At 40.6% G+C, this 14,957-nt stretch overlaps 1 protein-coding gene across 2 annotated transcripts in view; it reads right to left on the reverse strand.

Annotated features, from left to right (window-relative positions):
* The window catches only part of VSNL1 (visinin like 1), an 87,942-nt gene that overhangs the window by 49,971 nt on the left and 23,014 nt on the right, over positions 1-14,957 (reverse strand). The window lies entirely within an intron of this gene.

The raw sequence follows: 14,957 nt of genomic DNA on the forward strand, positions 1-14,957 counted from the left end.
TTCTTCCTCTTTTTCTCTTGTATTTACACACATATAGTGCAAGAGTTCTATAGTCAGTACATTGCAAGGGTTCTACATTGCCAGAGTTTCACACCTCCTTGATGTTTCTTGCAGGCAGCTCCTCCAGGCCCTGACTCTTCCTTGTCCTCACAGCAGCCACCTGACTCCAGTTCACCTCAGCCAACCAATCCACTCTTTTATAACACTCTTCTGACTGGCTATGGCCTGTTAACATCAGGCCTGCTCCTAATCCTTAGTAATTGGCTCAGCTGCAACTCTTTGAGGGGTAAGATTACATTCTATACCACCTTCATTTACCCATACTGTATCCCCCTACACTGTTACCTTTTGAAGTCATAAGGTGCTTTGCTTAGGATCCAGAAAATCCCTAAAGACACTCAGCAGTTATAGTAACTATCCTAGGTAGATTCAAAAAACCATTCTTCACCAGGATTCATATCCCCATAAGTATTTAACTCAATATCTATGGATGAAAAAAAGCATCCTCAATGGGCAAAAATCAGGTGGTTTTGACTGACCATTTTTCTGCTATGGCAGCTTTCTGATCTTTTTGATCCAGGTTAGCTTTACAGCCCTTGGGCCTGGCACTACAGAGAGCTGGAACAGAACAGATGTGGTGAATTGGTGAATCTCAACCACATCTGCCAGAGTTACCTTTGCTGTTTTCAGTGATGGGAACATAATCCACTGTACAACACTTACAGAGCATGGAGTGGGCCTGCATGTGTGTAAGAATACATGAATAAAGACACACATATCCACACATAACCTATCATCAGAGTCAGAGAAACAAATCATCAGCCTTTGCCACAGTGATCCAGGTCCCTAATTTTGGGCAGCTGCCTGTCACAGGTTGTCCAGTAAGTGCCAAACACCTTTCAGCCATTTCTGATGTACCTCACTACAGAACATCTCCTAGTAAAGGAAACCACTGTTGACATTTTGATAAATACACTCAAAAACTATTTTTTCCACAGAACCAAACCAGTATTTGAGAAAGGTACAATTTGCGATTTCTGGGTTCTGCATTCTTATTTGCTGCTCCAGCATTATTATGGTGAATAATCTGCTGGGCTCTGTTTGGGACAGAGTCAGCAAACTGACCAAGCCGGTCACAATGCTTTCCTGGAATTAGAAGCACTCATTCTTTCTTCATGTCTTAAAGCTCTTTTCTCAGAGAAATTGAATTACAATCTGCAAGACAGCTCAAGAGTCTCATATAATTATCAAATATAAACTCAGACTTCTGGCTCTGGGAGATCCATCTTATTTGGGAATAAAACTCAAATATGTAGATTATCTAGTTACTCATATCCTAGCATCTTCTAAAGCTTCATTGAATCCCTTATTATTATTGAAAAAGTACAATCACCCATTAGCAATGAGTATGCTACTACCAACACATTTAGTTTTCTAAAATGAAAACTATTTTTAATTAATTTACAATCACAGTTTCCAAAACAAGCTTTGTCCTTGTGAAGATCGACAAATATGCCTTAGGAAAAGACATGAGAGAGCAACTGCACAGTGTTGTCATTACATTGCAAGGGTTCCATATTGCCAGAGTTTCATACCGCCTTGACTTTCTTGTAGGCAGCTCCTCCAGGCACTGACTCCTCCTTGTCCCCACAGCAGCAACTGACTCCAGTTCACCTCAGCCAACCAATGCACTCTTTTATAACACTCTGCTGATTGGCTGCAGCTGCGGCCTGTTAACATCAGGCCTGTTCCTAATCCTCAGCAATTGGCTCAGCTGCAACTCTTTGAGGGGTAAGATTACATTCTATAGCACCTTCATTTACCCATACTGTATCCCCCTACAGTACAGTCACTAAGATTTCAAGAGTAGGAAAGATCACTCTGCAAGCATTTTTTTGTTTAGTGAATTTTATAATTTTCAACTATAAATTTGTTTCGAAGTGCCATATTTCCAACCAAGCACCGCTATTCATAATCGGTTGTGTTTTCTGGCAAAAAATCACAAAAGTAAAAAAATAAAGTCTTCATGCGGGGGAGAGATTCCCAATAAACAAGGAACCAGGTATGTGGGTGCCACAGAGTATGGATACAATGTCAGGTCTATTCTCAGTGAGATTACTCTGGCAGGAGAATGCTTATTAACACTAGCAAGGACAACACAATCCAAATTAGAGATCAAGAAAAACACTAAAACTCTACTGTTGTGATACAAGTAGCAAGAGCAATGAAGGTTGAGTTTTAAAACATATCACTTTTCTGAAACACTTCAAAGGCAGTCATCCATCCAGAGAAAATTGCTTTTCAGAAATATTTGGTAGGCTACTTCAGTATTTCATTAAGTAACGCCTTAATTGCTGCTTGTACAGGCCCACAGAAAAGTCAGATTTTTAAAGATGGAATTTTGTTAAACAGCCAATCCCCAACCTAAGGCAGTCCAGCAGCAGGTGGGGCAGTATGAGGATGGATTTGCCTGTTCTTTGTCTTGCTGGATCTCAGGAGGCTCACACCAGACAGCTCCTCCAGCTCTGAGGCCTGATATTGTTTGTGTGATGTATTCCCTGCAATGCTATCATGTCCCACACATGCTTGTGTTGTTTCAAAAGCTCTCCACTCCATCATCATCCAGACCTCCTGGACAATGGCAAGGCTTTTTCCCTAAAATATTTCACAGCAGGTCCTGCACAGGTTTATTAGGTCTGCCTCTCCCATTTGGCTTGCCAGCAGCAAACTGTCAGTGTGAGCACAGTTTCACAAAAAAAAAAAATTAAACTGTACACCTAAGAAATAAAAAATTTAATTTGAATAACAAAACATGACTTATAGAATATTGTTTGCTTGTTAATGATCTCAAAAGACTTCCCAGCTGTTGCTTACACAGCTCCATTCCCAGTCTTCCTTCCCCTCCTCTCATTCCCCTTCGGCCTCCTTGGCATCTGTTCACTGTTCAAAGGGACCAAGAGCAAACAAATTAACTTTGTCTGTTCCTAAGGAAGAGTGAGCTGTGTGCTGCCTGAGATCTCCTATTTGTGCTGAAAAAGAACCCAAATTCCACTGAGAAGACAGCACCAACAATGTCCAACAATGTCCCTATAACCCAACTCTGTGTTGTTTTGCTTGCTATCCTTAGACATAGTTACATAAACCATTCTCTTTCCAAGCTGCTTTAGGAAAAGTGTTGCCAGCAGTTTGAGGGAGGTGATTCTTCCCCTCTGCCCAGCACTGGTGAGACAGCTCCCACCATTGCCCAGGTTGCTGTGTCCACTGCTGGGTTCCCTACACTGGACAGACATGGACTTACTGGAGTCCATAAAGAGCCACAGGTTATAAGAAGGAAACCTGAGAGGGCTGGGGCTGTTTTCAGCTGCAGGAGGGAAGGCTCAGGGGGTCTTACCAGTGTGGGTCTAAATACCCAATGAGGGGAACAAAGACAGCAGAGCCAGCCTCCTCTCAGTGGTGCCCAGTGAGACAAGGGGCAATGGGCACAAATTCAAATTCAGGAAATCCTCTCTTGATGTAAGAGAACATTTCTTTACAGAGCAGGTGATCCAACACTGAAACAGATTACCCAGAAACGTTGTGGAGTTTCCATCCTTGAAAGTATTTAAAACCCATCTGGAGCAATCATCTATAGTGGACCATGCTTGAGCAGGGGCTTGGACTTGAGCATCTTTGGAAGCCCCCTCCAATCCTAGTGATTCTGTCATTCTGAAACACAGGGAATGTGTTTCACACATAAATGGGCCAGTCACTCCACCTATTTTTGATATCCACAGTAGCTGCTTAATTTCAGTCAATTCCCACATGGATAGCTGAGAAAAAAAGTGCTCTTTCAAGGCAACCTTTGGAGAAGAGGTACTGGTGACTCAAGCCACCTTCCTCCTGATTCCAGGAGTGCAGAAAGATTCACCTCATAACCCTGGGCAAAAGCACCAAAGGGATTTAGGCTACCCAACTTATTCCCATGTACTCTGGCTGCTTTGACACATGCCCATGTTCCCAGGCTCATTTTCCCAGTAATTCTGCAGGAGTTAGGTAGCTGCTAGTCAACCAATACCTCTGCAGCCTTGTGAGATCTGTGCATTAAATGAATTCCCTTGTATGGTGCATGTTTTTCTTGCTCTTCCCTGGCTTTGGGAAGTGGGAATGAGTCGTTTGGACTATGCCAGAGGCAAATGACAATACTCACTTTGCCAGCTCAGCTGTGCTGGCAGGCACTCATTAGGCTGGGAGGAAAACTGTGGTTCATCCCCACCCCTGTGCCCACTCCCAGCCCACGGGCTCCCACAGGAACGTGCTGACTCCTGGGCACGACATGTGAAACCCAGGCACTGAGCAAGCAGGAGTGCTGGGTGCCTTTGCAGTCTTTCACCCAATGCAAACCTATAAACAGCACACCTGTGTATAGACTCCAACACACACACATATACAGGGGCAACAAAACCCCAAACAATTCATGCTGGGGAAAGCAAAGAGCTATGTCTGTAATCTACAGTAGCAGAATAATTTCCCCATGATTTTTAAGCAGACTGTTTATCAAATTTCCAGCCTTGTGCTGATAACTCCTAACAGCTCCCAGCATTGTTCCTTTCTCTTCAGGCTGTGTCAGATACTGCCTTTTCTCTAGTAATGCCAGCATGAAGGACAGACAGAAAGGCTATCAAGCCACACAGATGCCTCATTCCTTCAAATACATTTATTATTACAGAGAAAAAGAAATTTGGAGCTAAAGTCTGTCTTTTGCACACAAAATAAACAATGGCCTCATATCCAGAGTCCCATGGAAAAGAGTATCCAAGGAATGATATGTTTGGAAAATATGAGGAATTGAGGGATATGAGTCCCCATGGAGAGAGACTCTGCTAGGAGCTGCAATGACATGACAAGGGACATTGGTTTTCAGCTGAAAGAAGGTAGATTTACCCTGGATATAAGGAAGACATATTTTACAGTAAAGGTGGTGAGGCACTGGAACAAGTTGTTCAGATAAACTGTAGATGTTCCATCCCTGAAAGTGTTCAAAGCCACGTTGGATGGCTATAGGCAATCTGTTCCCTGTTCTAGGGAAGGTTCCTTGCCCATGGCAGAGGGGCTGGAACTAGATGATTTTTAAGTTCCCTTCTGTCCCAAATTTTTATACAGTGATATTTTCCCTAAGCAGATAGTGAAGCACCTCTTCACATCAGTTGTCGATACAGTTTCTAAGTCAGCTTGCATGTAACAGGGATGATACTGAGCCCCCTCCTAACCACTCAGTAAAGCCCTTTTTTCTCCCAACACATCCAAAAGATGAAGGTATTTTAAAAGAGGTTCTGGCACGGTGGCATGATATCAGCTCTTAAGATTCTGACAAAATATAAGTCCCTACACTATGATTAAGCCTTCTGAAAAAGGGATCAGCCAGCCTAGAAGGGACCTTCTCCTTTCACTATCTCTCCTTTGAGTGGCCTCTACTTCATGATGTCACGGCATCTGCAGCTCTCCAAATTCCCACAGGACAAAAACTGCCTCACTCAGCTCAGTCCCATCTTCCTACTCTTTTCTCAGAACCCCTGGATCCAAACCCAGAGCAGCTCCACACCTGCACTTTGCCCACGAGAAAGAACCGCTGCAACAACCTGTAGGAGTGGAAGATGAAAGCAATCCAGCTGCAGGTGTTTGCTGTCAGGACAGAAAAGGCAGGCAAGGAGCAGCATAGCAGACACTGGCAGAGGTACCGGGCAGAAGGTGCCCAGCACAGTGACAGCCAAATGGGGCTGGGCAATGCCAAGCAATGGCCCTGCTCTAGCTGACCCTGCTAAGCGGGGCTGAGCATTACACAGTCTTCAGAAGTCCCTGCCAACCTCCACAGTTCTATGATTCAAGAACTAAAGACATCATTTCAATAGTAGTCGTGGGAGAAAACTGATTATCATTATATATGATTATCATCTATAGATAGATTTATAGACTTTCATAGTGACATCAGGACCATGGTTTTCCCTATACCCAGAAACAAAACTGACCCTGAACTGACCCTGAATCTCCCTCCTTCATACAAAACTTAGGGCTCTATTTTAAGTTTTTAACCTGCCATGATCAAAAAATAAGAATTGACATGTATGTGTGTATGAGGAATAACCTCTTTGTTGTGCAGGTGACCAAGCCCTGGAACAGATTGCCCAGAGGCTGTGGAGTCTCCCTCACTGGAGATATTCAAGAGCAATCTGGACACAACCTTGTGCCATGAGCTCTGGGATGACCCTGCTTGAGCAGGACCAGATGATCCACTGCAGTCCCTTCCAACCTGACCTATTCTGTGATTCTGTGTTTGTGTAACACCATACTGAAATTAGAATCAGCCATGATTTACTGATAACATAAACCTCAAACTATGGATGAAAAACAGGCTAGGTTCCAATTTATGTGGCACTACAGCAAAAATTGGAATAAATCCAGTGATTTCAGATTACTTTACTGGCTTTACCAAATATCAGATTCAGGCCTGTAAGCTCTCTCTGTAAAATAAATGGGGGGAAATAGAGAGTAATGGCATTAAGGAATGCAATTATCCAACCAAATTGAATAATGAATGCAGAAAAGAGGCCTAAGCAAAAGAAGAGAGATATATTTTTAAATTTTATTTGAAATGAGATGGATATTCAATTAGATTCAAGCAATAAAGAAAGCATTTGAAAGGGTAAAACCTGTACAGGGGGGTGCTCTAACTTAACAATGACTGTTATGTAGGGTTTTCCTCTCTAGGTGACTAGAAAGCTAATATTGAACTTTTTTCATTAAAAGCGTGTATTTGTTTTCTGTTAATTGTGGAATAAAGCAAAAGGGTATTCTCTACATTTTCAACATGAGAATCAAGGGCCATTCCAGACCCTCAAGTAGCTCCCCTGTTGATGCAGCCCTGTGAATCACAGCAGGGCTGTATTCACAGCCCGAGGCTGAAGCCAGCAGCTTGGGTAGAAACAAACCTGCAGACAATGGTCTGAACGACATGGCAGGGTCTCATTTCTGCCCCCTTTTCTCATTTGGATTGGGAAATTGCTTACAAAAAGCCATAGCTGGCTTTCCTCCTTTACAAGTGGACAGAGATGACAGGACAAAGTGTAACTTACTTGCATCGTCTAGTGAGAAACAAGCGCTTAGAAGAGTTTCCAGGCTCTACCAGTTAGTTTTAAACTTGGAAAGACGGGCAAAATCCTTCTTTGGCTTGTTCTTTCTTTCAGGCTCTTTTAGATCACATGGAGGAGAGTCCACATTTCTGGAGAAAGCTTAGACTCTGAATGCTGAGTTCTCTTTAAGAAAATTTTTGCTTCCCCCTTACCTCCATTATTTGGCCTTGATACGTCATAGCTCAAACTTGTTTGTTTCTGGTTTATTTTCTTCCAAGTCCCCTTTTTTCCAATATTTCAATAAAATTTAGTTATTTATATATTCTACAGAATTTAGTGATTAATTTCTGACAAGAACAATCAGCTTGTTAATGTTGAGTGTCAGACACATACGTGAGTAAATCTGTTGCCATAGTTTCATTTTGCTATTGGTCCAGTGTCTGTAGACAGTGGTGGTAGTAATTAACAAAGAGGTATGATTTGAAGAGGAAGACTGATTTCTCAGCAATGGAATGAGTATTTTCTTCACTGAACCATTGTCCAGTAAATTCTGTCCTTGTAAATAATAATCTTAAAATGCCTGCAGAACATTTACCTTTCTCTAATAATTCATATGATGAATAGCATTGCAATCACCTAATTATCCACAATGCTCCAACATCAGAGCTTGCTGTGACAGATTTGTTTTGTACCTTATATGAAATATAAGAGTTTTTGACTGCTTTCTCTGAGGTTTTATTCTAGAATATGGTTTCCAATAGTCTTTCCCTCATGAGATGAGAAATCTGTAACCTCCTGGACATTACAACTTCAAAGTGGCCACAGGAAAAAATTGCACAGCAGCATTACATAAAGGTCACTTGCTGAGCCTTGCATTTCAAAGAGTGTTTTATACAATTTTAGATATGTCAGAGATCTGTCCAATATTCAGTACTGAACCTTTTCTGGGATAGTTGCTGTAAACATCTCTTTTTTGGGGGAAGATTGACAAGGCATGCCTGAACATTATAGCTTCCCTGAGCATGTTCCAGTGTTCTGGAACCATTCTACATTTGTGTGGACTGTAAACAATTATTTTCTTTTGTTACGCCAAAGTGTATCAACATTTCCTCTGCCCGAGACACAGATTTTTTTGTCAATTTGTAGAGACTAGTCTCAATTCTAGCATCAATTAAAATGCTGCTTTTCTTTGAGATAAAGATTATTGAAGGTTCACGCTTGGGGATACGGTTTTTTAGACTTTAGCCACTGCCTTGACTTCATTTACATGTATGCACAATTTTTTTCTTAGTTTTCATTTGTCTGTAAATAAATATTCATCTGTAACAATGGTATTAAAAAAATAAAATAATGCTATTTAAGAAGTTAACATGTGCTTTCTCTCTTAAATTACAGGATGTTTTATTTGCTATCAGTTTGTTTTATTGTTAGTTTGAAATTTCATTTTACTCTTCTGTCTGATACATGCTAAACCAAATTCCCTAAGGTGATAGGCTTACCAAGAAGTACTTTTACTGTTCACCTTCCAGCTTTATTTTAATTTGAGTTTGACTCTGTCAGGTGCCTTTTTAGAACTCTGACTCATAAGTCATTGTCTTGATAGTACACGCTTCAGTCTTCTCTTATATCCATTTTCCTCATCACAATAACTGCCCTGACTCCTGCAAAGGTGGATTAATCAAATCTTTGCTGTTTAAAAAGTCAGTTGTCTTTGGCCCCTCTGCAGTCAATGGAGAGGGCCAGAAATTTCAGTGATTCACCCCATGCAGAAGAGACATCTGAAAGAGGCAGGATGAATATATGTGTGTGTATTTTAAGACAGAATGAATCAGCAAGCATCTCTTTCCTTCTGCCACTTGTAGAGGCAGCCCTCTAAACCTTCTTGGATCTGAAACTGGATTTCTAAATGCTTAAAGTGACGCAAGAAAAGTCCCACCTTGCTCATTGGTGGTGGATAACCTAATGCTGTTCCTGATCTCACTAGGAAAAACATACATTTGCCAAAGTCCATTGCTATTCCTATGCATCACAACACTTATTCAGGTGTGATTAATGCCATTACAAGTACAACATGCTGGTGTTCCAAATGCAATCCTTCCCACAATGCTATTTATGTCCCTCATAGCAGTGGAAAAACTCTCTTCCGCTCTTTTCCAGGCCCCCACAAAACAAAATCGTTTTAAATAGCTGAACTGCAGAGATCAAATTGTTCAGGATTGTTTCATTATGCCCTTGTCATTTCCTGATTTTTCCTCAATATAGTTCTTAACCACGTAATGTACTGGCCTCTAAGAAAAATCTTTTTTATTATTATTAAATACAATATTCTTTTGCAACAAATTTCACTCTGACCATCTAAATGCTATATTAGCTTCTCCCTCCAACTCATCTCTAATATCCACCTCCCTCTTTACCCAACAGAGTCCCTTTAGCAGCCATGTCCAGTGGTGCAAAGCCTTGTCTTACTGCACTGGATTCTCAGGGAGAAGCAGGTATGGTGAGCACTGTATGGCCCTCCTCCAGTCTGCTGGGAATAACAGCAGCCAAGATCAGTGCTCAGACTGGTTTCTCTCTGTTCCCAACTCACACAGTAGTGACAGGATCTCTTTTTCATCTAGCTCCTGTGTCCTGTGATGACAACTGTGATTCGCAAAGGGTGGAGTAAAACTGAGCAGTGATATCAGCACACGGTCTATAAATAGTGTTGTGATAACTGAAATAAATATAAGCTAACACATACAGACACACTTCAAACCTTCATTTCCATTCCATTTCTGCATGAAAAGGAGCACCCCAGACCCTGGTGTTAGCTGGCTTTTGCACACCCATGACTGCTGTACATGAGCTGATTTCAACAGATCATTTTAACCTATGGGCTAAACTCTACATTACAAAAAACCACGTGGCTGTGTTACAGCTGCTGTTAACAGGAGTGGTGAGCAGGAAAGCAGATTACAGCTTTTTATTTTACTAAAAACCTTTCAAATTCAAAATAAAGTGCTTGTATCATTGTGGCTAGTGATCCATTGACGCAATGCTCCCCCAAACTCATTACAAATGAATCTCCAGAACTGTCCCTTGTGACTGCTTCAGATGGAGCCTGATTAAATGCAGAGGAAATATATTACTGAGAAGATGAATCATAATTCTGCAGAATGAAATCAATGGCTTTACACCTTTGAGTTGGACACAGGGTTGATCAAAAATGTTACTCATACAAATGAGTGAACAGATGAATCGCATACACAGCTTGGACAGGGATAAGGTATCTAAAACTCAATCAGAAGTAGACTTGACTATGACAGAAAGCCAGAAGAAAAATTGAAAATGCTTTCCCTAAGGTAGAACTTTCGAATAAAAATTCTTTCTTTGCCCTGCTATGAAATGCATCGTTTTTTCATCACTTTTGGTACTATGGTTTGGAATAAATATAAAAATTTTACTTAGAGTGGTGGGATGGCTCATTTGAAATAAAATTTTAGTTCCTTCAATCTAGCTCTAAGCTGACAGGCTGTTAACAAGGATGAGATGCCCTAAGAAGTACTCACTGGTATGACTTCAGCCACTCCAGTGAACTCAGCTGCTGAGACACAGGGTGGATGTCTCAGACGCCTTAGGTCCTTTCAGGTGGCACGAGACACCTCCACTTAAGCAGATGGACCAGCCAAATGAGATCTTCCCCTCCAGACTAAGACTTCTAACTTTGAATCATAGAATCTTTAGCTTGGAAGAAACATCTAAGATCAATTCCAACCTTTACCCCAGCACCAGTGTGTTCACCCCTAAACCACATCCCCAGGTGGCACATCCGTGTGCTTTTATGACACTGACAGGAATGGTGACACCATTACTTCCCTGAGCAGCCTATTCCTATGTCTGACCACCCTTTGAGTGAAGAAGTTTTTCTTCATATCCAATCTAAACTTCTCCTAATGCAACTTGAAGCCATTTCCTCTCACCCTGTCATTGTTACCTGGGCAGAGACCAACTCCCAACATCAGCTTGAACCTAACAGTTAAATGCTGCAGTGCCCTGTTTCCATAGCAGAGAAAAGTCATTGCAGAGAAACCGTGCTCACTGAAATTGATTCATCAAGATTGCATCTAAAGGCTCTCCCTCTGGAGTTTATGAAAAATGTTTGCCTTCCCTTAATCCTCATTTATGCCATGCAGGCAGCATCTGAGAGCTGGGAGGGAAATAAGGTGTTTCTGAGGCCACTTAACACACTGACACTGCTGTGCAATGCTGTGCTAGACATCACGCTGTGAGCCCTCCTGCCCACTCCAGCAGGCACACACCCAAGCAGCAAAGAGGGCATGTGCAGCCAGCTGCTGTGCCAGCAGTGCCCAAAGCAGGGCTGCCAACTCACCTGCTCTCTGTGCCTGCATGGATCCAACCACAGAACCACGGAATTGTTCAGGTTGGAAAAGATCTTGAAGAACATTGAGTCCAACCAGCACCACCAAGTCCCCTCTGCTATTTCACAGAATAATGCACAAGAGGTCCAAATCACAGCTGACCTCATTTTTCAACGTTGACTATGATCCTTAATGGATATTGGAGCAAAAAGGTCAAAGCTGGGAATGTGTGAAACTGAACTAGTCCCACCAGGTCTGAATTTAGAAGTATTTACTGACAACTGTGCTTCCTCCTCTAGGACATTTCCTTTCCAGAGCAGCCAATCCCATTTCTGTCATACAGCACAAAATTGATTCAAATTTTAATATGGCTTTAATGCAGACTGAATCTATTGGAAAACACAGTATCAAAAAGCAATAATGCACATAACTATTAGTTTGGCCTTTCCTCGTTGTTAATTAACAATTAATATGTGTTAATTAACACCTATTAGTAACACTTTGAAATCACTCATAGGTAATATACATGAGCCTCATAAACCCTTCTTCCTGGAAAAATGTAAGTATTTTTACAGGTGATAGAACTACTAGCAAGGTTATATATTGAGAGGAAAAAAGGTTGTATATTGAGAGGAAAAAAGAATGCACTCTGACATTAATATTGATAGAAACTGCAAAATGAGCAAAAAGGACAAAGCAAAAGGAATGCTGGCTGTCTCAGAGGAGACTCTATGTCCCCAGTACAGGAACCTCATTATTATTTAATGACCTTAATGGCAAGCCTCTGAGCCTTGTGTATGTCCTTCATAACTAAAGACTAACTACAAATACAACCCAGTAAATCTCAGCCAAGAAGCATTTGAAAGCTGTTAGCTATTTCTTCGGGTTTTGACTTCATTTATACAGTACAATAGTTCTGCAAGGCAGCATGGTAAAACATACAACATTCCATGGGTCCCAAATACGAATCATAGCATATGGTCTTTCTGCTAAATGATGCCAGAGGGAGACAGGGAGGGAGAGAGAGAAAGCCTCTTGTGCTAAAGGACAGCACAATTTCATCATTTCATACATTAAAAGTAATTGAAACAATTTCTTCCAACTGTTTTTCAATGAGAGCTCTACTGGAAGAAATTTGTATAAAAACTGGCTACCATTGCTGTGCTAATAAAACTGATAAATTGCTCAGCTGAATCCATGTGTGTGCAAACTTTTTTTTTTTTTTTGTGAAATAAGAAAAGGTATACAAAATGAGAAAACAGAGAGAGATACAGTCTAAATTCCAGTAGCATTTACCATGGTCAAGAATAATAAAATCTATACCAAAGAAAGAAAACAAATGAGACCAATACAACACACCACACATTTGTAGTACTACCTCATCCATTTTCATCCAGCTTCTGTGCCTCATCCTGCAAAGGACAACAGGTTCGTTGTGTTTTGGGCTTTTTTAGTTTAAAAAGGTGCCTATTTTTCAGACCACTTTGTAAAATGCTTGTTTTTCTAGGACACAGAGTTCAGGAGTTATATTTTTGGAGATGACATAGAAAGGTAAGCAACATTTTGATTTGGGTTGATATCAGTGCGTGCAGAACTCCTTCAGCAAAGCACATGGAAAGCTGCTGCAAAGGAACAGCTCTGGGACAGGCCATAGAAATACATTCAACAAAACAGAAAAAAAAGCAATGGTGAAGCAGATAAAAATATGGAGGAAAACAAATAAAGTTACATAAACTATGAAATTCACAAAAACTGTTGTCTGAATTCCTTCAGTTTAACAACCATGAGGATAAAGCAATTGATGGAGGTTGCTAAGCACAGACAAGCTGACTCAGAAATCTTTCCAAAGGTCTCAAAATTGCAAATCTAAAATAGCAGCCTACAGTTCCATTAAATTGTCTAGGAAAATATAATTTTGTTCTGATTCACTGTCCACCTTTGGTAGATAAGGACCCACTGAGGAAACTATTTTAGAAAAACAAGCAAGAAAAATTATGCTTTTTTTTTTTTACAAAAATGTAGGCTATGAATCCTGGAAAGCATGATATATAACTCTAATTCTTAAGGGACAGGATGTTTTTTCCCTAATTTAGGGCTGTCTGTCACTGAATTGTCCATGGGAATAGTTGAGGTCTGTGGAACTGAAATACAAAGGTGCTGGACAAAAAAAGGAAAAGGAACCATAATAAGGCAGTTTTATTTTCTAGTAGACCTGCATTTGCAGAGACAGCATCAAGGCTTTTGCCAAAGCTGATCAAGGAGGATCTCTCCAAATTGAGGGGGAATTGTTGGAGATAACAAGCAAGGACAAAGAGCCTGGACATGGCTGAGCCTTTCACAGCAACTGCTGCTCCCAGGTGACAGGAGACAGCAGTGGGTGAAATATTTTTATTCCCAACCATGATAATAAGCAGGAACTGCACTGGCAGCTACCATGGACTATTTAAGTCTGTTGAATCTGGAAAGCTACAAATATCAAACACTGCCTTCCTTGGCATTACCTCATGATTACTTCACTCATCACTGGAGAATGTGGAGGTAAAAAGGTTTAATATAAAAATGGTTGTTGCTCTCTCTAATGATTCCAGAGGAATGATATAATCTCTTTGGAGATTATATAATCTCTTTCATATTTATTATACTTCTGCTATAAAGCATACAAATTAAACCAATTGCAGGAAAGAAAAAGAAATCTTGAGTGACAAATAGGAAAATATCCTTTCTTTATAATCAAACACTCTCTTCACCACTGGATTGCACCCACAGCTTTTTTAATTACAAAAATGCCCCACATCTTTAGTTCAGGAAAGTAACATCTATCGTGGGATTTAAATCAGCTTTCTTTAATGCTCTCAAATTTTGTTTGTACTAAGTTAGTAATTGAGACCAATACAGAGACAGTCATCTCCAGGTAGAGACTCAGCAAGTTCATCTAAGACACTTCTCCTGGGTTGGGATGAGTCATAGGTTGGAGGTGCTGTCCTCTCTCCATTGATTCTCCAGACTATCATGGCTAATAATCACTGATTAAATTAGCTCTCCTGAATTCGTCTGATCCCTTTTTGGCCACATTTATATCTTGGTCTCCACAACATCCTGTGGAAATCAGTTTTGTAATTTAATTAAACGTTATACAATAATTTCATTGGTGACCCTCTTTCTGGCACTGTGAGAGTGACTATTTCTTATTCACTTGCTCCTCATCAGACATGAAATAGCCAGACTCTGTCCAGCCTATGTGCCACATTTCTAAACCATTTCACTCCCTTTTTCTAGGCTTTTTACAAACTTACGAATTCTTTACCATACAAGTGACTATAATTACAGATGGAATGCTCCACATGCTTATAAAACAGAATACATTTCTACATTTTCATACTATTTCCTAGATATTTTAGCTGCTATTTGATACGAATTGATAATTTCAGATCTGTCCTCATTGATTTCCATTTCCTCTCCCAATTTCTACTTGTCATAGTCATCAATGTATTTTGTC

The sequence above is a fragment of the Zonotrichia albicollis genome, chromosome 3, assembly GCF_047830755.1.
Source record: "Zonotrichia albicollis isolate bZonAlb1 chromosome 3, bZonAlb1.hap1, whole genome shotgun sequence".
Taxonomy (NCBI): Eukaryota; Metazoa; Chordata; class Aves; order Passeriformes; family Passerellidae; genus Zonotrichia; species Zonotrichia albicollis.